Here is a 22,820-nt window from a genome sequence, read left to right as displayed (position 1 = left end):
ATTGCGCCGATGAAGTCAGCAATTCTGTCTGAAAAGGGCTTGGAAGTTGCAGAGCTACAGAGCAGAGATTCTTCCCTTACAAATTATCCTTAGCAGAGACACCGGCATGCAAAGAGGATGCAAACCTGAAAAACAACAAGTTTAATGTTGGCCTGCTGTGAACCTGCTCACCAAAGTAATGAACAACAGTCGCTGTCGTCAATGTTTTCGCAAGTCAACGCGGCAGTGTGTACCTGCTAAAAGCGAGAAGCTGTTCCCAGAGCAGCTACCTGAGAAAACAGGAGACAGTAAATTTGTTAGCCCCAGATTTCTTGTGGTTCACACATTCTAATTTTTACTTTACATAACAGAACCTGGCTGATTCTAATTTAGTCTGAAGAGGTTTAGTGAATATGCCTCCAAAATCATTAAATATTATAAAATGAGTGTGCAGGAGTTACACAACAACTATGTAAATCCTACATACCGTCTCCTGGATGTGGACGCTGCAGTGAAAGCAGCAAATTTGCAAATGAAAACCAGCAGCAGCTTCAGACCATTTTTAGTGTTTCTAAGTATCTACACAGGATCTGTTCATGCACAATGGTGAGTATAGGTCAGCTGCAATTTGGCAGCGCTCATCTTAACGCATATCATTGAAATAGATTTCAAATGTAAAATGATTCCTAAGGTCGGGGTTGCATTTTGATAGTACAGCATGAAATGTGAAATTAATGACTGAAAAATACGTTTTAAACAACTCCTGCATAGCAAAGCCATTAGCCTCTAAACCTAGTGTGCATTATTGTAATTATCTCGTATGTATTGATTGAGTGGACTGACACTTGACTGACTGGCTGATGAAAAAAATGGGAGTTTAGAATAACTGATGGCAAGATAACAAACGTTGGACTCAAAATGAACCCAAAATAGCACAAGTGCAAGACCTCTGAGTTGCACTATGAAGAGAATGCTGGAACAAACCATTGTCTCATGGGAGTGATCTCTGTTTATTCTGACAGTAACATATGATAAAGAAAAACCACCATAAGCTGCCCACTTTAGCTCCTTTCACACAAGAAAATAGTACAAAAGGATTGTACAATAGATGTGCAGCCAGCAGCAGGGACGAGTGGGGGACTTGAATGGACAACAGTGTAGTTATAATTACTGGTCTACTTCTCCTAAATGAAACAATCTGTTGATTCCTCCCCAAACCAAAAGTGAGCTAGCAATTCCACACAGTTTTGCTCAGCTTTGGTATCAGCATCGACAACTGTCAACAAAAATGTACGGGATAATACTGTGATTGCACTGCAGGTTAGCAAATAAAAGTAAATACTATTGACCAGAATGGAGAACAATCAAGTGCATGAAGAATGTTTTAATGACCCAAAATTCATTAACATGTAGAATATGGCAAATAGTAAGTTAAAAAAAGGGAGACTTGGTTAAACCAGCTTGAACAAATGCCACTAACATGCAGTACTCAGCTTACGCAAAATCTGAAGCTAAAACAGAACATCAAACTGTAGCAACACCAGTCAGCAAAGGAATCATTATCTCATCAATCTATGATGAACTATGCCGATCTGACAGGGATGTGCTGGAACAAACCCAAGCCGCAGAAGTCTCATCTCAAAATTCACAAAAGGAGGCACTGCAAACGTCCCATGTCAGACACCACATTTGTCTATGTTCCGATGGCTCAGAGCTATTTTGGCAACTCACACTGAGTATTTACAGTATGTGACACACGTGACTTTCATATTTCGGCTGGCCTGTGTACACTCTGAAGGCCTTTGAATGTGCAGAACATCACAGAATATTTCCCAAAACTGACTATCACTTCTTACTGAATCAAAAAGGCTGTCATGCCACCACCTTTGCTCTTCCTGCTGTATATATGTATAACTGTGGGTCTTTGTTGCACAGTGCACTTCCACCACATATGTAAACAACACATTATTAAAGTCAGTATTCAATTCCCTGTACTTCTCACTCATCCTTGTCTCTTCTGCAAACAGTACACAACTGCAGCTCCTTACAATGGATCACCTTGATAACGCTTTGCTAAATACAGTATTTCATACAGTATACACACGTGGACAAAATTGTTGGTACCCCTCAGTTAAAGAAGGAAAAACCCACAATTCTCACTGAAATCACTTGAAACTCACAAAAGTAACAATAAATAAAAATTTATTGAAAATTAAATAATCAAAATCAGCCATCACTTTTGAATCGTTGATTAACATAATTATTTAAAAAAACAAACTAATGAAATAGGGCTGGACAAAAATGATGGTACCCATAACTTAATATTTTGTTGCACAACCTTTTGAGGCAATCACTGCAATTAAACGATTTCTGTATTTGTCAATGAGCGTTCTGCAGCTGTCAACAGGTATTTTGGCCCACTCCTCATGAGCAAACAGCTCCAGTTGTCTCAGGTTTGATGGGTGTCTTCTCCAAATGGCATGTTTCAGCTCCTTCCACATATGTTCAATGGGATTCAGATCTGGGCTCATAGAAGGCCACTTTAGAATAGTCCAACGCTTTTCTCTCAGCCATTCTTGGGTGTTTTTGGCTGTGTGTTTTGGATCGTTGTCCTGTTGGAAGACCCATGACCTGCGACTGAGACCAAGCTTTCTGACACTAGGCAGCACATTTCTCTCCAGAATGCCTTGATAGTCTTCAGATTTCATCGTACCTTGCACACTTTCAAGACACCCTGTGCCAGATGCAGCAAAGCAGCCCCAAAACATTACTGAGCCTCCTCCATGTTTCACCGTAGGGACAGTGTTCTTTTCTTCATATGCTTGGTTTTTGAGTCTATGAACATAGAGTTGATGTGCCTTACCAAAAAGCTCCAGTTTGGTCTCATCTGTCCAAAGGACATTCTCCCAGAAGCTTTGTGGCTTGTCAACATGCATTTTTGCAAATTCCAGTCTGGCTTTTTTATGAGTTTTTTCAGCAGTGGTGTCCTCCTTGGTCGTCTCCCATGAAGTCCACTTTGGCTCAAACAATGACGAATGGTGCGATCTGACACTGATGTACCTTGGCCTTGGAGTTCACCTTTAATTTCTTTGGAGGTTGCTCTGGGCTCTTTGGATACAATTCCAACGATCCGTCTCTTCAATTTGTCATCAGTTTTCCTCTTGCGGTCACGTCCAGGGAGGTTGGCTACTGTCCCGTGGGTCTTGAACTTCTGAATAATATGAGCCACTGTTGTCACAGGAACTTCAAGCTGTTTAGAGATGGTCTTATAGCCTTTACCTTTAAGATGTTTGTCTATCATTTTTTTTCGGATGTCCTGGGACAATTCTCTCCTTCGCTTTCTGTTGTCCATGTTCAGTGTGGTACACACCTTTTCACCAAACAGCAGGGTGACTACTTGTCTCCCTTTAAATAGGCAGACTGACTGATTATGAGTTTGGAAACACCTGTGATGTCAATTAAATGACACACCTGAGTTAATCATGTCACTCTGGTCAAATAGTTTTCAATCTTTTATAGAGGTACCATCATTTTTGTCCAGGCCTGTTTCATTAGTTTGTTTTTTTAAATAATTATGTTAATCAACAATTCAAAAGTGATGGCTGTTTTTGATTATTTAATTTTCAATAAATTTTTATTTATTGTTACTTTTGTGAGTTTCAAGTGATTTCAGTGAGAATTGTGGGTTTTTCCTTCTTTAACTGAGGGGTACCAACAATTTTGTCCACGTGTGTAACTGCCATTAAGGCTGACATTTGCACAAGCATACCTTCAGCCTAACAATCAACTATATTACAAAGTGCCTTTTTCTCCCTCTCCATCTGTCTGACAGTTCAATTTCCCGTGCAAAGCTTTAATTTGGAGCATCCTTCCCTCGTATCTGGAATTCAGATCTTACAAGGTCATCCCCAGCATACAGAGGAAAGCGCCATCGTGCAGATATACATCAGAATAGTGATTTCTTATTTTACCCTTGTGCCACTGCAACCTCTGAGCAGAACAAAGCTCATTTGCAGGGGGTCACTTTTATCTGTATTCTCGTAAAAGAGCCGGTGGGCATTCGGTTTTGACAGCTGCTGCTCGGAGCCAACGGAGTGGTTGCACAACACATTTTACACAAAACGTATTAAATAACTAGCCAAACGAAATGCTGACTGTCCCACTGGAGCTCTTCTTCTTTCTTAAGGTTAGGGCACAGAAGACCATTTTGCAATGCAAAACATGAGAGTGCTGTTCTGCTAAAATATACAAAAAAATGGAGGTCAAACATTGCAATACAGCAACACATAATGTAATAGCAGAACTACTCTTCAACCAAGGAAACTGGTAAACACATTGCTGTGCACCACACACAGAAATGTGCACGCACACACACACACACACACACACACACACACACACACACACACACACACACACACACACACACACACACACACACACACCAGAACTAGTGTTTTATTGATTGAGGAATGCCCTTAAAGTAATTGCCTAAAGTCAATCTAGCCAGATAAACTGTTTTCTTGCTTCATTAAAGGCAACCACAACTTCTCCCTCAGTCATTCAGTGTGAGTTATTGACTCCCAGTCCCATGACATTTTGATACAAAGACAAAGTCGCACAGATTTTAGCTAAAATGATTGTGTTGCTGCCCTTTGTCTTGTAAAAAAAAAAAGTCTATATCGGACTTGCTCCCTTTTGTTTTCGCCACTGATTGTCTATAAATGCATTTATTTTCTTAGAGGATGGATGAATATGACTAACAGCTTCATATAAATCCTTCAGACCAGTGATGAGGAGAAACAACTAAAGGTTTTTGTTTATGTTGGATGTTATACAAGTCATATTGCTGAAAAACCCTGTGTGGTGTCATCAGGTTATTTTTCCTTTTTGTTCTTTGATTAATTCAAACTACTAAATCAACAATTAAACATCGCACACACACACACACACACACACAAAAAAAATCAGTTAACATAATTTCAAATGCAACAGTTTCAATTCCACTACTGGAAGCAATCGATTTCCATTCATTAAATGAAAACACATTTGCAGACCTGACACTTGCTTGAGTTGGGCAATTGATCACAGCGACCATCTTATCTGCTCGTGTTTATGTCAAAGTTAGAGTATCGTTACGCTGTGTTGCAGTTAAGAACAGAATAAGTAAACCATAAGGCGATTTTAAGAGCCGTAGCAGCAGGATTGTTCACCGCTGTCATGGAAAACCTCACACAAGCAAGTCTCTAGTTGAGTTTTATGGGTTACTGAAATGAACGGAAATCAATGGCTGCCCTGAAGGTAAAGGATGAGGCATTAAATAATTTAAATCACTGATATACCAGGCCAACTTGTCAGCAGTAATGTAAAGGATGTGTGATCTGTAGTTAGATGTTGGTTAATAGATATCAGAACCTGCAATAGTGGAGAATGGATTGTTCAGACCTGCCGAACAAAATAGGAAGAGAAGCAAGAGTATGAATAAATAAATCAGTTTACGGAGTGACAACAGTCAGCATCCTATTCACCGTGACTACATGCATTATAGCTTTATCTCAATCAAAGTTTTGTTCCTGAAATATCCACATGCTGAATACATTCTTTCATGGATGCTACAGATGAATTCTAGCATTGAACCTTACTCCTTCTATCTAAATATCAATCTCCCACTGTGCAGCCACTGCAAATGCTTTTACACAGCGTGAAATGACAAACGACTGCATTTGAACGTACACAAGCTAGCTTTGTACGCAACGCTAACACCACCCCACACCCCACATCAACAAAACACTGAGTAAGTTGATTACAAATAAGGAAGAACACATTGCATTTTCTCAATTACTGACTGAGAGGCTCTGTAATGAAAAATAATCAAAGAGGATATTTTCTTTTGCTGACTGTCCAGGAACACTTCAACACTGGCATCTTACCTTGCAATTGTTTTCAACAAGGGCTTTGCCATAAAACAAAAGCATGATTTAATCACATCCCACTGATTATTCTCAAATATGAAAAGACAAAGGTCAGAGATGTAATTGCGTGCTGTTGTGTTGTTTTGGAAGGTAATGTCACCGCAAGCATACAAGGGTAAACCTGAATTGATTGATAAAAATTAAGAGCAGATATTAAAATGCTTGGCACAACAGAGAGCATCTGTTTTCTCTCGGATTAACTGACAATTACACTAAATCCTTTCACATTTTGTAATTTACAATAAAGAAAAGCAGGCAGGCCTGCCACAAAAGACTGTTTTTCTATTGACTATTATATCTATCTGGTGATTGTTTTTCCAATAAAAGAAAAATAACCATTTCATTCAACTTAATTTGACTTTGGCAAACTGTATTGTATAGTCCTAAGCAGCACTATAAGTTTTACAACAACTCTCTTTCTCCATATTAAGTCATTATTCTGACTACATCTGAGGGGATTACAGAAGCCGAGTGGTCTAATCCACAAAAAAAAGCCAAACTAAGATTTATATAATTTCTGTAGTATTTTATAGTTTAGATTTTTGTGGCAAAGCGGTCTAACCCACAACACAAATATAGCATTACAGTGGCGCTTGAAATGTTAGATCATTCCTGAAAGCACAAAATTTTGAACCCATTTTTCTCAGAAACTACAGAAAGTGGGCTAGACAACTCTGCTTCCAAACCTTTCATTAATAGCAGCTTCAAATTTTATGAAAATAGAGCCAAATTCACTGCACAGAAGTTACCTTTAACATGTGTATGCAAGTTTGTGAGATGAAGTTGAAAAACTGGGATTTTAGTTGTGCTTACTGCTGGTTAATAAATAGTCTTACTGGGATATTTTTTAATCCCTATTTTATACTTGTTTCCTGACAACAAACCAATAAATATGTAAATGAAAACAGCTTTACTGGCCACTGGGCTGCATTAAAATACAGTATATAGGAGCACAGTGAGCAGGAGAGAAGAAAATGGCACCCGTGTGTTTCCTCTTCAGGTTTTACCATTACACCACCAAAACTTTGCAGTGTATTGCTTTTTGTTTTGCGATAATTACTAATATTGACATACTGTCAAAGACCTGGGTTTTATGCAAGCGTGTACACAACTAGGTCAGAGGAGTTGGAGTTGACATTAGCTAAAACTGTAGCGCTAACTGCAGGTGACCAATAACTGGAGCCAAAAACAACTGATGTCATGACACCACAATTGTGGAATGCTACTGAAGAATTTGTTATAAAAAAAATTAAGTTGAAAAAAATCAAGTAAAAATAAAAACAAGCAGGTATTAACAAGGTTGATGCATTTTCAGTGTCACGGTCATAGATTATGGAGACTAATCGTAAAGTAAGTGCATCTGAATTATATTAAAGCCAATACTTTAAACGGTTCTAAAATCATGAATTCAACACTAAGCAGACAATAATTTGTTGCTTCACTCTCAGCCAGAATAACTTGCATTACATTTATTGGATCCTGCTGCTACAGTGGCGACACAGGTCTGAATCTTTCAGGCTAAACAGTGCCAGTAGAAAAAGAAAAACTAAGCAGGCAGAAACTAAATGGGACACAAAGGGGGGCTGAATGCTGCCAAAAACCTCCGTCTTCTCCGGACTATTTATACCTGAATCAGCCAGAGATCAGTTGAGCTCTGTTGGTTTATATTACAGGCTGCACGGCTTGTCAGCATCTCAGTCAGGCACAGACCCAAACATTCATTACCGACAAACGCATCATCATAATGTTGACTAAAGAAAATGCCGGCGCAACCGTTTTAAGTCCAAATCAGACACTAATTTTCATTTTTGGGTTTTGGCTCCAGCACCTTCACAGCCTATTTCTCTACGATAAACAAAATACAGTGCAAGTCTACGTGGACCCTTCAAAGACATAAGGAAAACATGAAGATGAGAGGCTTGTGCTAATGCGTTGTTTGAATGTTAATTAGATGTTAATACCAAGCAGGATTCATTGCAGACTGCAGAGAAATGTGCTTTTTTCTCAAACTGAGTGAAAACATTCCTAAAGAAACGGAACTTTTTCTTTGTAGTCTACAGACATTTTGGAAAAGTGATGATTCTTAAAAAAAAAAAAGTAATGATTTGATTTCTAAGGCAGTAAAAGTAGAGAGTAATGTTTCTAAATAAGATACATTGAAAGACTGTTTCATTTTCTTGCTTGCATTTCTCTGATGCATCTTTGTATTTGTAATAGGGATGTTAATTGATTAACTGCCATTCACAATTTAACTTGCTTGACAATGGCAAGCAGAGAGCATTGTGGGGGTTTAGCTAGTAAAGAGGCACCATGACAAAGATTCATATGCCTTTAATGCCTAGTGGCCATAGCAATGTCTTCTAATGCAGCATTAGTGTGATTTAAAATGTGTCAGTTATTAGTAAATGAACAAATTAACATATGGAATTGTGTTTGTTGTATTTAATTTAATCGACTACTGACTGATAAGGCCAACGATAATCAGTAAAAAAAAATGGTTCAAAATTCTTTCGTAATTCGTAAACTCAAATACACTCACATTACATATACCTGAGATTTGCATCATCACCATCTTGCCCCTGACTGAAAATGAAACCAACTAAGAATGTGCCAGGAAAGCCAGGCAATTAGTGTCTCGAATGCTTTGTTCAAAGCCTTGACTCAAGCTACAAATCCTCCAACCCTCTGAAACCATATTCTACTGTGTAGCAAGCAGTTGCAGCTTTAGACTTAAATGCCTACCCCTTGGGTGGCTGCAGGAAAACCAAGCCTGTTTGCACTGTGTCAACTTAATAAAACGCCTTTTGAGTAAAATACAGTTTTGCCCTAGATATAAGAAACTGACACCATTTCTTTAAATCTGGACCATTATACTCAGTTCTAACTCTATATTTTTGTTCTGAGACTCCACTAGAGTGATTCATTGTTCATAAAAAATCTATTTATTTCTTGCAGTGGTCATTTTAGCTCCCGCTACCCCTCCTTAAAAGCTTAATTTCTTCCGATTGGCAGGCTTTACGGAAGCCTTTGCAGGTGAGCACTGCTTCATCCTCTTGTTGTGGAGGTTCTGAAAGCAAACTGTAATCCCCTTAAGTAACATAATGCCTCCTTCCTGATTGGAAATTGCAACTTTTCCAATCAATCAATACATGTTCAAGCTTCAAACCAAATCACAATGTTAGAGTAGACTGCAGAAAGCTTAGAGAAGGAGAGGTCTGTGTAACATGACTGAATTTAGACTTTCAACCAAGAACTGTATACAAGAACATTTCTCTATATGTCCCTGTTAACAGATATATGCGTGAAATGTGCTAAAATGCTGAGTGAAGTGGGTAACTTCAACTGTCAGGGAACTGTACACTAGTAGTATATACTAGCATAAAGTAGTACTTTGATAATATAAGGATATATGTGATAAGTTGACATCAACTAGTCATCAAAGTAAGAAAAAATAATAAATACTGGAAACTCAGTGTTCAAAGCAGTCTGAGGGAACATCTTTCCCATGGGGAGTATATTATATTATTTGAAACTTTGGCTTCATATGACAGAAAATAAGCCACAGCACAATATGTTTCCTTAACTGATTTGACAGCGGGACATTCAAACTTTTCGTCTCTGGAGATTTTGTGCAGCTTCAGACTCCCATTCCCATTAAAGAATCTCACCTCAGCCAAGAAATCCAGGCTCAACCGGGCTGCCCAGCGACCCAATTAGAAAACACGATACTTAATAACTTCATCATTTGTATCTAGCTGTGTACTGCTATGTGTTAGCATCCATGACATAACACAGTGTTGGTATTAGCATCCAGCCATATCCGGCCCCTGTGATGAAAGCAGATGTGTACACATTAGTAAGAGCATCCCTTCAGGAGATCTCATTAAATTGCTGGATCGCTGCAGCGTCCAATCAACAGTATCCACAGAGAATCCAGAGGAATATTTTTAATATCTTCACCGGGGCTGCAGAAAGAGTTCATTTTTGCTCTTAAAATGTTTCCATGCCTGTGATCAGCATGTGACAACACAGACCTATAGCAACAGACAGCCTTATCTCAGTTCTCAATAGCATATTTTGAAGAAACCTTGATTATAATCAAGCAAGGTCAAGAGATTAATGGATGAAAAAGATCATTTGAACCACATATAGCGCTCTCCACACTGCCTTATTTCTCCATTTCTACCAAAATAGTAATCAAAAATGAAAATATCTGCAGTTTAGACATGAGGCGAAAAGGACATCGCCTGTATGTTCAAAGGTTTTAAGATGCTGGTGGTGCATCTGAGACCAGCCACCTACCCTGCCGTGACATTATCGCCAGATTCAATCTACAATATGCTGATTCTATCATAATAAAGAAAATTGGCTCAATCCCTGGGGAGAAGGACCCTAATAGAAAATAATTCTGCCCTTGAAACACTCTGGGCCTGGCTGTGATTAGATGATGCTATCTTTGTTTAGACTTGAGCATCTGGGGCAGGACCATGTGTTCATATATTTAATTAAAATACCATTGCCTGCACTGACAAAGGGTACTTATCTCATCAAAGTGTTCACCCTGGATTTTTCTCTTAATTCAAAAGATTATCTTTGTTGATTGGCCATAGAGGTGGGATGGATGGAGGGGGGCAACGGTGAGGATGGAATCTATTGGCTTGTCAGAACACTGGCTTCTCTGCTGTCCACCTTGACTGCAGGCCAGGCATCATCACTGCATGCCATCTGGCTCGGAGACAGAACTATTTTACCTTTATCGCCACATTTTTATCATTCATCTAGAGGTGCACGAGAGCATAATTACACTGTCATTATGGTTGTCACAACCTTGCAGCAACGAAATTTGTATCGCTGACCCACCAAAGTAACCTTTGTGTGCCACTACAAGCGTCTTTTACTCCAGATTCACTCTGGAAGTGCAGATTAAACTCTGGGACACATTCCAAGCAGTTTATCGCGATCATTTCAGTTTCTGGTTAATTTTCCAGACTTACATACACGGCAACTACAATTTTTCTGTCTTGAAAATGATATATAAAAAAAAAAAGTAAAATTGCTTGTTTCTCTCAGTCTTTTCTGCAGATTTCCAGGGTATTTTTAAATATTTGCAATATTCATATTGCATCAGATTTTTTAAAAAAAATCTGATATTTTACGGATTTAATTGAGAAAATAATCAACAGATTTGAATCAATAGAATAGAATAATTTTATTGATTCATGGAGAAATTCTGCTGGAATATATGACAGAAAATATAAAAGAAATATAAGTGTACGATATACTATGAATGAAAAATGTACAAAATTTATGATAATGAATTGATAAATTGATCAATGGCCCAAAGGGTTCATTTTCAATTCAAACAAGAAATCATTTTTGTTAGTGACTGGGTTTTTAAGTGAAGTGATTAGAGCCTGTAATTTCAATTGGCACCTGTGTCTACTGTTGGAATGTATAAGTGATATTTATTCAAAAATAATTTTCTAGAGTAAGAAAATAAGCTGTTTTTTTTAATACAAAATGTTGGCACAATATCTTAAGGCTGAGAAAAGTCAAAAAAGTTTCTGACCAAAGGCCTAAAGGTATGTAATCCAATAAGAATATATTATGGAAAAATCACTATCTGTGACCCAGTTCAGCTTCTCAAGGTTAATATTCTCCGCTCGTGTCCAGGCCGACTGTAAACAAGACTCGAGCTGAACTGGCCTCAGAGCTTACAGACCACACCAGGAATTAAGTAACACACAAACGACATCATGCGGCAGTAGCCCTCCTGGTTATGTATAGCACACTCCATCCAGTGACCTGTAGCAACACACAAAAATTCCCCAGACGGCCATTACCGCTTTCCCGGCTAGCATGCTCCTTCTCCTGTGGCCCGAGCGGTGAAAATGATCTTCCAAATGAACTCACAGAGGATTCTTGTGAATGTCACGTAACCTGTTTGCCCGTGGCATGAGAGGCCTGTTTGCTTCTCCCGGGTGAGCAAGTGCTGTGATACTGTCAGGCATTAAAGGGGCATGAAAGGTTTTGCTGCCTATCCCTTCAGTCGTAAAACAAGGCTATGATGGGACATGATGAAGTGTATTTATGAGTGGCCAAAAGTTATGAAGGCAACAGGGACACAGTTTAGGACAGAGACTGTCTATAAAAGATGGATGTTACCTCTGGGTGTGAAAAATGGAAGCCAATGCGGAAGTGTAATTCTGTGTGATGACCTGCAGGGGGCAACACTTCTAGTTACAAAAAGAAGTGAAATGATATAGAAGTCTACGACAAAATTAGATGAATTTTCACTTAATTTGGTACTTCAGAAGACCTTTTCCTAATGAGTTTAGAGTCTCTATCAGAATCTTTAAGGCTGCTTGAATACAGCATGACATTAAGTTCGTAAATTGACAGTTTATAGATAAATATTGATATATTTCAAATCAGCTCTGCCAATAGAAAATAATAAAATCACTCAATTTCACTTGTGTAAATGGCATTAGAACACATTTTCCTCTATTCACACACCTGTTTGAATGCACTGCAGCCACCAAGCTCACATGTACATTAGCCTGCATGTGAGGCGTTTAGGGAACATCTGTTAATTACAGTGTCTATCAATAAGTAGCTCTTCAGAAAGTTAGCTTGTTGGAGTGTTATCAGAAATGCAACCCCAGAGAACAGACTGGTGGCAGAATTAATAGCTTTTCAGATGAAAACATTTTGCAAAAATAAAGGCTGAAGTCACCAACAATCTTTACATCAATACAAAACTAGTGTATAAAGATAAAGACAACTATTCATGAGCATGCAAGGTTGATTAATACCACTTTGTACAAAAAAAGTGCTAAAGTTAGTATGGAGGCCTGAAAATGCCAAATCGTCCACAAACCAATGTGAGATGTCACCAGTCAATCATTTATTTACAGTCGAGAATTTTAAACAAGGAAGAATGCATGTGTGGACTGTGACAACATGACAATAAGGCATTCTGTGATTCATGAAGACACAACACTGCACAGAATAGACTAAATAACAGTTTTAAGTGATGAAAGCACCATTACAAGCACTGCAGAAAAGGTTGTTTGAATCAGCTTTTATGCTAATTAGTGACAGGATTCGGTCCCTGTTCATAATTTCAGAGACAGTTATTTGACCGACTGGTTAACTGCCAGAAAACTAACCTGCAGTAGTACTGATAATGTATCAAAATCAAGTCAGACAAAATTTCTCACATGTATGTATGTGTATGTCCTGGGTGTTTTCTGTGATAATGGACTGAATATTTTTACACAGACATTTAAAAGGTGATAACTTGGTCTCTGCAAAATTAGGACCAGAAATTTCCTCCATTTTCTGTCATATTACACACCGAAGTTATAGCAAAAATTCAATTACTATGGAAAATGACTGCTGCAGCCCTAATAATTTATATGAGCGTCTGGAATCAGTTACTCACCATTGCTGCTCCGTTTCACTGCCGTTTTCTTGTCTTTTTTTCCCCCCTCCACCTCGTATGTCCTGTGTGGCAAAAAAAACCCAAACATTTTGCTGTTTTGATAGACGCACCTGCAATTTTGTCACACATGATTTGATTCTTTTCTTAGACCTCTATTCACTGTTTCATTTGCCAAACTGCTGATAACCAGCTTTCAGGGCTCAGCCAAACCCAGCAACTGTGTGCACAATTTTAATGAGATTACTCCAGAATTAAATTCCTTCTCCTTTTGCCGTTTACACTGTTATATTGACCCAAATATGAATCAACCTGAAGACAATCTTTACAATACCCATCTGCAAATATTTTGAAGAAAAATAACAAAAATGCACTGTATTTAACATCCTCTGAATGCGTTGTCATAGCTAAATAAACGAGGATTAACGGAATAAAGCACAACAACAAATAAATGCCAAAATGTTGGTATTTATTTTAACTAACTTGGGTAAAACCAATACAGCATGTACCAGCATGAGATATTTTATCAACAGCATTAAGAAAACTGATGAAAAGAATATTTGACAGTTTCAATTACATGCCTCAGTGCGGTGTTGCAGCTTCACCCAGGTCACCTCTGGGATTTGCCAAATCTTTACCTTCATTCTTGTCTATTTTTACTTACGTGGGCAAATCCATTCGTTTTTGCGTTTTTTATTATTGTGCTGATATCCAAATGATCAACTTTAACTATAGATGAAGTATTTCTGCACATTCAGGTCACTCAGTTCCTCTCTAACCTGCCAAAAATGCAGGAAATACATCGTATTTGCACTTTTAAACTTTTAAACACGTCATCATCGTGCCAGAAAGTTGTGAAGCAGTACACAGCACGTCTCATAACATGCACAAGGAGGAGATTTCTTTTTACAAGGTTCCATCATGCAAAAGATCTTCGGAACGAAGGCGTCTGTGCTGTCAACAAGCAGGAGCAGGTACAGCAGCCAGCGGAGCTCAGGGGAACATCTAGGTTTGAGTGGAAAGCATTTTGTGACAGCTGTGTGAATAAGCTGCACACTTAGTCCTTAGAGGAAACTTCATTGTTTTCTTTAGATTTTCTACATATTTGCCTATACTGTGCCACATTTTAGCATCGTCTATATGCAGGTGTCCACAGTCATTTTAATCAACAATTCTTGTTTTTTGGCTTGTCAAGTGACAATTTTAATGTATTAAAATATGTACAATTTATGTACATGCAGAATTTGACCAGTTTGACATACGGTAAAATAATCAATTACGAAGGTAATCTCTATTTCTGCAGCTCATTATGGGAAAAAAAAATGGACTCAAAACCATCAACATTTATCTATATGGAATTAAATGAATCACATTACTATGTTAAACCCACTCTTTATTTCAGGTATGGATGACTACATACACAACAAAAATATAAACGCAACATTTTTGTTTTTGCTCCTATTTTTTATGAGATGAACTCACAGATGTAAAACTTTTTCCACATACACAATATCACCATTTCTCTCAAATATTGTTCACAAATCTGTCTAAATCTGTGATAGTGAGCACTTCTCCTTTGCTGAGATAATCCATCCCACCTCACAGGTGTGCCATATCAAGATGCTGATTAGACACCATGATTAGTGCACAGGTGTGCCTCAGACTGCCCACAATAAAAGGTTTTGAAGTTTTTAAATCTTATAATTTTAAATTACTGCAGTGATGCCCGTTTCTGTGCCAGATTTAAGCAAAAATACACCCAAATGTTAGGAGTTATGGTTGCAAAATATCTTAAACATAACAGTTTAACAAAAGATTTTTGGTTTTGTCAGAAGCCAATTTTAATTGTCATAAAATGATAAAATTATTCAGGATATATCAAGTTTCACCTATTGACAGAGGTCACAATGGGCAAAATCAAAATTAACTTCTATTTCTGCTGGTCTTTACACGGCAGAGGCAATTAAACATAATATTTATTTACACTGAGTGAAAATAAGTTGCTAATTAACTCCTGCTCTTTATGTAACCCCCATAGAAATTAGCGTCTTATTCAAGTGAATAATTTTATTGATAAATTAAAATAAAAGTGTCCATTCCCGAATAGGTCCGTGAACACACCTTTTACGCACACACGCACAAGCAAGCCTGATTCAGCCAATCACGAGCCTTGCACCTTCCTATCCAAGCTACTGCTGCGCTGCTTACTACAGACTCGGGAGGAAGGCAACACGAACGGCTGCAACAGGTTTGTCTTGCTAACTTCGCTAAGCGTGCTTATTTTAAATCGTGTGTGTTTTTAATCGAATGTACAACTTATAGAGGTCGGACACCATCGCGGATAGGACGCTGGGTACTTGCTGGGTGACGTTCATTGTGGAAGTTGGTGAGTCTGTTGTCCCGCTATTAGCATTAGCCGCACACATTTACTTTAGTGCGGGTCTGTGATGCTAATGCTAGTAGGCTTTGGGTTGTTTTAAAGCCGTATCGGCAATGTTTTTATTGATCCCTTTTTTGGTTTCAACATTGTAACCTAAAAGCACTTTAAGCTACAGTAAATGGATTGATCTATTTATGTATGTTTTTTGAGTGTCTTAAACTGTTATTTGAATGTGTATGTATTGAAATTAAATAACTAGCTAGTATTAACAGAACTGAATGAACTTAAGAATTAATAGTCTGCCCTGTTTTCTAAATAGGCCAGGTGTGTTTGGTTGGCACAGAACCATACGAGGCGAGCTGATTCCAGTGGTAATCACTAATGAGTCAGAGCAAGACACATTCATCCCACCTCACAGTGTGATTGCGGACCTTGAGACGTACGCTTGTATCTTGTCTGAACATCATGTGACTGACCTTCCAGCTGAGAAACAATCTACTAACTTGAGTTTCAATTTCGGTGATTCCCCATTGTCACCTGAATGGAAGAAGAGGGTGACAGAGAGGTTAAATAACATCTCAGAGGTCTTTTCCAAACATGACCTGGATTTCGGATGTACAAAAGCCGTAAAACACCACATTCCGCTTCACGACAATACACCATTTAAACAGCGAGCCCGGCCTATCCATCCGCAGGATATCGAAGCCGTCCGGCACCACCTGCGTAAACTTCTGGAAGCCGGTGTTATAAGGGAATCATCATCGCCCTTTGCATCTCCTATTGTGGTGGTTCGGAAGAAAAACGGCCAAGTCAGATTGTGCATTGATTACCGAAAATTGAACCTCCAGACGATTAAAGATGCATATCCTTTACCAAATCTTGAAGAATCATTCTCAGCCCTCACTGGTTCAAAAATGGTTTTCCGTACTCGACTTGAAGTCTGGTTATTACCAGAATCCGATGAGCGAGGAAGATAAAGCAAAGACCGCCTTCGTCACCCCTCTCGGGTTCTGGGAGTTTAACCAGATGCCCCAAGGTGTTACAAATGCGCCGAGCACATTTCAACGTTTGATGGAACGGTGCATGGGGGACCTTCATCTGAAAGAAGTGCTCGTGTTTCTGGATGATTTAATAATCTATTCAGATACACTGGAGGAACACGAGCGAAGGCTATTGCGAGTACTAAACCGGCTGCGTGAATATGGATTGAAACTGTCGCCAGAAAAGTGTCGATTCTTCCAAACTTCCGTCCGTTATTTGGGCCACATAGTTTCAGAGCAAGGTGTTCAAACAGACCCTGAAAAAATAGAAACCATCAAAACCTGGCCAATTCCACAAACATTAAAACAATTGAGATCTTTTCTGGGTTTTGCAGGATACTACAGTCGTTTTATAAAAGACTATTCTCTCGTCGCAAAGCCACTGAATGACCTGACTCGTGGTTACTCACCTGCTCAAAAGCCAAAGAATCAGAAAGCTGTCAAACCACCAACTTACAGTCCAAGCCAGCCCTTTGGTGAACATTGGAGTCCAAAATGTCAAAGCGCTTTTGAACTGTTAATCGGAAAGCTTACCACTGCTCCAGTCCTGGGATTTGCAGACCTGTCTCGTCCATACATTCTACACACTGATGCCAGCGTGACCTGACTTGGGGCAGCATTGTACCAAGAGCAGGAGGGAGAACTTCGAGTAATAGCCTATGCCAGCCATGGTCTATCACAGAGTGAGAGCCGTTACCCTGCCCATAAACTAGAATTTCTCGCTTTAAAGTGGAGCGTTACCGAGAAGTTTCAAGATTATTTGTATGGGGCAGATTTCACTGTGGTTACTGACAGCAACCCGCTCACATATATTTTGACAACAGCAAAACTGGATGCAACAGGACATCGCTGGTTGGCTGCACTCTCCACCTATTCGTTTAAGCTACTCTATCGGGCTGGGAAGAAAAACTTTGATGCGGATGCACTTTCGCGACGACCTCATCCATGTTCCAGTGATGAAATGATTAAAGATCACGAGCTTATCCATCAGTTCATCACCCAACACACAGCAGACTGATGTGCTTCCAGAGGAGACAGTGAATGCTATCTGCCAATGTCATCTGGCTAAAGCCACCTGGCCAGATGATAGCGGCCGAGATTGCACCTTTTGCACTCATTGAGTCCCTCTCGATCCAAGCCGATACCATCCCAGACAGCTTCTGCTCTGAGGGCCTGTACCAACTGCCTGTAATTCCTGCACTCAACATCAAGGAAAAGCAACAAGCAGACCCGTGTATCAGAGAACTTATCCACCAGCTCAAGACGGGGGAGAAAATTCCACCCACGGCAAGAGCTGAGCTTCCAGAACTTCCACTATTGCTCAGGGAATGGTCCAGATTGGAGCTGCTGGATGGAGTGTTGTTCAGGAGAAGGCGTGATAATGGGGAACTGACACATCAGCTTGTTGTTCCCGAAGAACTCCGCCCTTTGGTCCTGAAAAGCCTTCATGATGATATGGGACATATGGGTATAGAACGTACGCTTGATCTCGTCCGTACCCAGTTCTGTTGGCCCAAAATGGCCATGGATGTCGAGCAGAAGATAAAGAGCTGTGGCCGCTGTGTACGCAGAAAAGCCTTACCTGAACGAGCTGCTCCACTCGAAAGCATAAAAACATCAAGACCGCTTGAACTTCTGTGCATGGATTTCCTCAGCCTAGAGCCTGATTCCAGCAATACTCGCAACATCTTAGTCATCACTGACCACTTCACCAAATTCACTGTTGCAATACCTACGCCCAATCAAAAGGCAAAAACTGTGGCAAAGTGTTTGTGGGAAAATTTCATAACTTACTATGGAATTCCGGAAAGAATCCATACGGACCAAGGACAAGATTTCGAGTCAAAGCTAATCAATGAACTGTGATTTTGCAGGTATTGTAAAAAGTCGCACAACTCCATACCATCCAAGAGGAAATCCAGTGGAGCGGTTTAACCGAACGTTACTATCAATGTTGGGGACATTGGAAACAAAACAAAAGACACGCTGGAAAGAGCATGTGAAACCGCTAGTTCACGTCTACAATTGTACGAGGAATGAGGTCACTGGATACACACCTTATGAACTAATGTTCGGCAGGACGCCTCGATTATCTGTGGACTTAGCTTTCGATCTCCCGCTGCGTGAAACTAAGCAAACAAGCCACTCACAGTAAGTCTCTCAAGACAAGGCTCGAAGAAAGTTTTAAAGTCGCCTCCAGCAATGCAGCTAAATCTGCTGATCGGAATAAGTCCCGATTTGACAGCCGTGTTATTCCTTCAGCACTGGAGCCCGGGGATCGGGTTCTTGTGCGAAATGTCCGCCTACGTGGAAAACACAAACTTTCTGAGAAGTGGGAGGAGCAAGTATATGTGGTTGTCCACCGAGCCGGCAATCTTCCGGTTTATAAAGTGAAACCCATGGTGCAGGTCCATGGTGATGGACCTGCACGAACCCTTCACCGTGACCTCCTACTTCCATGCAGTTTTCTCACTGACAGTGACAACTTACCAGAGAACTCACCTGTTCGTAGACCTAGAACACGGCAGCAGAGGAATATGCAAAATCCTTCCACTGAGCTAACTTCTGCTGATGATGATAGAGTGTGTGGTTTCTGTAATGGTAAATCCACCAACTTTGCATTTCACAGTGGAGAACCAACATCCTGCTCTGGGTTCACCTCCATTAAATGAAAGCGAAAGACCACAAACCTCTGTCTCTGATCCACCAGTTAGTACTGAAGAGCAAAGGCAACCAACTTCCCCTATGTCCGATACTCTGCCTTCAGTCTCAAAATCGAATAGTGAGCATCCTGAATTAAATGTGGAAGAGAACTTATCTGAACATGGAGTCTCAAATGTCCTTGAAGAACAAAGCGAGCTTGAGAACCTGAACTTACCTGAATCTGCTGAACTGAACTTATCTGAATCTGAAGGAAACTTTACTGGAGTTGCTATTTCCATTGAAGATCTCCCTGTATCCAATCCAGTAGAGATACCTGTAAATACTTCTCCTGCAGTTGATCCCTCTCGACGCTCACACCGTCAGAGATTTCCTCCAAACAGACTCCAGTATTCCACTTTGGGCAATCCATTAATAAATGTAGTCCAAACAATGTTGCACAGCCTTTCTGATGCATTAGGCATCACTGTTAGTTCTAGTACCCTTCATCCGTTCACGTTATGTAAATTTTAAACACGCAACGGGACGTGCATGATTTAAGGCAGGGAGGATGTAACCCCCATAGAAATTAGCGTCTTATTCAAGTGAATAATTTTATTGATAAATTAAAATAAAAGTGTCCATTCCCGAATAGGTCCGTGAACACACCTTTTACGCACACACGCACAAGCAAGCCTGATTCAGCCAATCACGAGCCTTGCACCTTCCTATCCAAGCTACTGCTGCGCTGCTTACTACAGACTCGGGAGGAAGGCAACACGAACGGCTGCAACAGGTTTGTCTTGCTAACTTCGCTAAGCGTGCTTATTTTAAATCGTGTGTGTTTTTAATCGAATGTACAACTTATAGAGGTCGGACACCATCGCGGATAGGACGCTGGGTACTTGCTGGGTGACGTTCATTGTGGAAGTTGGTGAGTCTGTTGTCCCGCTATTAGCATTAGCCGCACACATTTACTTTAGTGCGGGTCTGTGATGCTAATGCTAGTAGACTTTGGGTTGTTTTAAAGCCGTATCAGCAATGTTTTTATTGATCCCTTTTTTGGTTTCAACATTGTAACCTAAAAGCACTTTAAGCACTTTAAGCTACAGTAAATGGATTGATCTATTTGTGTATGTTTTTTGAGTGTCTTAAACTGTTATTTGAATGTGTATGTATTGAAATTAAATAACTAGCTAGTATTAACAGAACTGAATGAACTTAAGAATTAATAGTCGGCCCTGTTTTCTAAATAGGCCAGGTGTGTTTGGTTGGCACAGAACCATACGAGGCAAGCTGACCCAAAGAGGAGCCTGAACCAAGTTACCATCTCAACTCAGTCCTGCGGTCTGGTAGGAGCTGTTGCAGCCAGTCCTCCCCTGTTCTCTCTGTCCCCCGCTGTCCGCATATGAACTGCTTTGCGCTATGGACTCTCTTTCATATCCCAACCTGTGTGGTTTCTATGGACAATGATACGAAACTCTCTTAACTTTATTGTGGACAGTAAATATTTCCACCAACCAGTGGAAAAATTGTGGAGGAGAAAAGGAGAGTATTCTATTCTGGTTGGTTGATTGTGTTGTATTGTGCTTTGACCAATGTTTTGTGAATTGTGACAAAAAAGGGAAAAAATACTTTTTGTGTGTGTGTGTGTGTGTGTGTGTGAACTACTCAAGCTTGGGAATATTTTTAAATCTCTGCAGATTGTAAATATGTATCACTTCAACTCACTGTAAATAATACACAAGCTGCTTTAAAATCTTGTCTGTTTTTATTATACTGATGCACGCACCTCCCTAAAGACGAACTTTTACATCTTCTGAACTAGTCCATATTCATAACTTTAAGCAACAATTCGTACTTGCTACATTTATTTCAGGTGGGAGTGATCAAGATACTATAGACTTAGCTAATTTAGCTGCCGCTTTTCAATCTTGTAGCATCTTCTCAGTCAAAACTCACAACTGCTAAACTTACTACAGTCTCCTATGAAGCCAGCAAAGGCATAAAACTCACCTCTGAGTCATGTCCAGGTGTGCTTTCCAGCGTGTTTTTTTTTCCAACATTGCGTTTCTCAGGAACAGCTGTGATAGCTTCTGCACAAGGTGTCCGTCATTTTTGGTCGCTCCGTGGTATTAAACACCCGGTTCCCCGGTTATTTCTCCCAATTTCACTGACATAAACCAGTAGTAAACTTATCCAGGTACAACATACATTTTTTTTTTTTTGCTCTATTTAGGAGTTGGAAGAGCTCCACAAAACGAAACGTGTTAGAGTCATTCCATGTCAATTCAACAAATGCTTGTTGCACCACTTTCTCAGATCCTCCCAAAATTTTTTTGGGCTTTATTTGGGTAATTTTATGAACAAATGCAAAGTATTATGGTTATAAACATACAGTATAAGCAGTAATGATCTAATCTAATACCCATAGTCAGTCCAAACTTAATCCTCGCCTATGATTTTAGGGTTTTAAACTACTAAAAAAAGCAATTTATACTCCTTTTACATGGTCAGAATTTTTTCCCCTTCCAAAACTTTTACCCTTCTGGTGAGAAAAGTATAGAAATGAATGAAAATAAAAAAATACTGGACTGTGGAATTTCCCAAAATATCCTTATTATTTCATGGGCGACTTTATTTTGGGTTTTTCATGCCTCTATTTTAGGACTTATTCTTGTGAAAAGACATTGAAAGAATTAATTTTCTTCTTTACTAATGAAAGTTGCATAAGGTAAAAGTTTTAAAACATTAAAATAAAGCTTATTTATTGATTTATAGGCTGTTGAACTCAGGTGTAGACCCAAAATAGCCTAACTTTAGGCATTAAAAAGTGCATGTGGGATACATGGTACGCGGTTCAAATTTTTTTTGGAGGAACTAGTATGTGTGAAGTATGTGTGAACTTACTTTCATATTTGTTTCTTGTGCCAAAGATGAGCAACTGCTGAATCAATTTACTATACATTTTGATCCTCGTTTTTGTTTTTAGGAACCATTTACATGACCAACTAAAGATGAAAGATGAATCTGAAGCATCAGCATCGTAGTATAAGTTACAAAGGGCATATCTGAAGTTAATTATTATATAGACATTGTTTTTTCTTTCATACAGTAACTGAATAAGAAGAAATGGCATCACTCCCAGACTGCATTCTCAGGACAGCCTCGGTATCGTATTTGACTTATCAGCTGAATTTGAAGATTTGCAAGTGAAATTCATGCACCCAAAAGGTCCCAGCAAGAAGTTCACATGGCCTAGAAAGGATGACGTAGTGTGGGTGCCTACAGCCCACATCCTCTGTCCAATCACTGCTCCTTCAACACGCCGTGGTGGACAGTACCACATATCTGGTGCAGATGAT

The 22,820-nt window shown here is 39.5% G+C and overlaps 1 long non-coding RNA gene across 4 annotated transcripts; it reads left to right on the top strand.

The window, feature by feature from the left end:
* Nucleotides 1-15,598: 15,598 nt before the first annotated feature.
* LOC127532378 (uncharacterized) lies at nucleotides 15,599-21,214 on the top strand. 4 transcript variants are annotated; one of them, XR_007939760.1, is made up of 3 exons: nucleotides 15,599-15,643; nucleotides 20,326-20,389; nucleotides 20,712-21,214. It is a non-coding gene; the product is annotated as an uncharacterized LOC127532378 (long non-coding RNA). The 4 variants fall into 4 exon arrangements; XR_007939759.1 differs by lacking the exon at nucleotides 15,599-15,643 and adding an exon at nucleotides 20,207-20,251; XR_007939761.1 differs by lacking the exon at nucleotides 20,326-20,389 and having other exon boundaries at nucleotides 15,601-15,781.
* The last annotated feature ends 1,606 nt before the right edge of the window (nucleotides 21,215-22,820 follow it).

This window comes from Acanthochromis polyacanthus, chromosome 23 (genome assembly GCF_021347895.1).
Source record: "Acanthochromis polyacanthus isolate Apoly-LR-REF ecotype Palm Island chromosome 23, KAUST_Apoly_ChrSc, whole genome shotgun sequence".
In the NCBI taxonomy this organism is placed as follows: domain Eukaryota; kingdom Metazoa; phylum Chordata; class Actinopteri; family Pomacentridae; genus Acanthochromis; species Acanthochromis polyacanthus.
Note: the sequence above shows the minus strand (reverse complement) of the source record. Positions and strands in the feature narration are given on the sequence as shown.